The sequence below is a fragment of the Mustela lutreola genome, chromosome 8, assembly GCF_030435805.1.
Source record: "Mustela lutreola isolate mMusLut2 chromosome 8, mMusLut2.pri, whole genome shotgun sequence".
In the NCBI taxonomy this organism is placed as follows: Eukaryota; Metazoa; Chordata; class Mammalia; order Carnivora; family Mustelidae; genus Mustela; species Mustela lutreola.
This window is the reverse complement of record NC_081297.1, coordinates 72226475-72228670: the sequence shown is the minus strand read 5'-3', so window position 1 is coordinate 72228670 and position 2196 is coordinate 72226475. Positions and strand designations below refer to the sequence as shown.

At 39.4% G+C, this 2196-nt stretch overlaps 1 non-coding gene across 1 annotated transcript; it reads right to left on the bottom strand.

The window, feature by feature from the left end:
* Positions 1 to 1878: 1878 nt before the first annotated feature.
* On the bottom strand, positions 1879 to 1951 carry TRNAH-GUG (transfer RNA histidin (anticodon GUG)). The gene has a single exon. It is a non-coding gene; the product is annotated as a tRNA-His (tRNA).
* Between the last annotated feature and the right edge of the window lie 245 nt (positions 1952 to 2196).

The window sequence follows — 2196 nt, the reverse complement described above, 5'->3', positions numbered from 1 at the left end:
TCTGTCAAATAAATAAATAAAATCTTTTTTAAAAAAAATAAATATCTTACTGGAAGAAAGAAAGGGAGCTCTCTAGCTCTAAACTATGCCAGTGGCTATCTCATGAAGAAGTGAACCGGTCCAAGCATAATGCATGAGATTTCCCTCCATAACCAGAAGCCAACATGGGTAAGGTGAGTCACGGAATCTGCTCCATAAAGCGTTCAGGAGACTCTGAGGGTGAAGATATTTCGGAAATTTCAATGGGTGGGACGTCTCTCTTGGTGGCACAGCCCTGGCCTGTCATGGGTAAAATGAGGTTCTAACAAAGCTCTCCTGGTATCCCCAATATAACACTTCTACAAAAGGTTGATAGAAAGATCTTCCTGCCTCCACATTCCTCGCTGTAGCAGATGTTGTTATATATTAGGATCCCTCAGAATCCCACTGGGATTTTCACGACATATTACAGTGTTTGTGGTACTGTTGAAAGCAACTTTTATATGCTTATCCTTTCTTAATTTATAAGTTAGAAGGGACTGCCATCATCCAGCACTTCACTGGTGCATTTCACATTCTTGTTAGCGCCACATTCTTGTAGACTCTAGGACTACCGAGTCCCTCAGAGAGTGCCCCAGTACCCCGGAAGCCTCAGCAGCCATCTAATCTCAACTTTGATGTGAACTGCTTATATATTTTTGTTTAAACTCAAGAGACTATAGTTGGATGACTGGATGGCTCAAATGAATCTCAGGGCTTTTGGCCCTTTTATAAAAATTCTCATTGGCCAGACTCTACATTCATTGAATAGGCTCCACGTTCACCTACCTTCTGTAATCAGTGAAACAAGCCTGCCAGGAATCCTTTTATGAAACTCAAATGATTGTCCCCGACCTCCAGGCAGCCATTCGTTCCTAAAACCACGATATCAGAGAAAAGTAGGTTTATCTCTCATAGAATCAAATTCCGCTGACGACACCCTGCCAACTATTTGCATTTAAATGTATACTTAATTGGATGGGACATTAGCCAGGCAAAGGTGATAGAACTGTGGCCACCAGGCCCTGTGGAACTGACTGTCACTCATTAAAGTTATCCTTAAGATAAAGATTTAAATCTATTTCATTTCCTTGCTTGGTATCACCAAAGTAAATAGGACTAAGACACGGGAATTAAAGGAGATTTTCCAGCCAAGAACATTGACAGCTGAAATATAATCAGTTTCTAAGATTTATAATGCTATTGACTTTTCTTTTGCATCATAAATTTCACTGCTGACTCTCTGCCTGGGTTTTATTATAATATCATATCATATTAGGGAGATCAGCTTTGCTGGTGACAAATGAAAATCACTGATATGAAAAAATCCCCATTATCAGCTCATCACCTAATCATATTAGCATCTCTGTATCCTATTATCAACTTTTTTATATAAAATAACATTTCCTAATGACAGGGATTTCACTAATGCTATATGAGTGGTACTAATATCATCTGAGAGTTCTCACCATGCATATCCTACTTGAAAGCAGAGTATATTTGTTTTCTACACAGACTTTGAAAAACGCAAATGGTGTCTGGAAATTCAGGCAAAAATTATGCTTTATGGAAAAGCTAGCCTCTTGATTAGCAGTGAGGACCCTTCACAATTTGGTGACAACCTTCAATTAATAGCCTAATGACTCACAACATTTGAAGGTAGTTACAGCAGATAGAAAAAAATGGCAATCTGCTAACCTACCAAATGCAAAGTAGAATATAGTCAAGCTGGGGTCAAGTTCAGCTGAGTTGACTCTTACCCAACATCACTCTTAATCAGTGTCCCTGAATAAGAGATTTTTACCTATTTCTTTTTCTTTAATATTGTTTTATTTTATTTTATTTTTTAAAGAGGCTCCCTACCCAGCGTGGGGCTTGAACTCACGACCCTGAGATCCACAGTCACATGCTCTACAGCCTGAGCCAGCCAGGCACCCCGCCCTTTTCCTTCACAAACTCCTAACTTTCTTAAACAGGGTGAAACTGGTAAAGGGAAAACATGGCATTTCTAAAATTCTTTTTTTTTTTTTAATGCGATCGAGTCACTGGAGTTTGTGGCTGTATCTGCAGATGCTGAACCAGTCCATCACCTCAGCGATTCAGTATGACAATCAGCCAATGCAGTGGGAAAATCAATTTTATCAGCTCATTGAACTGAACCGATGCCTGTGGACACAT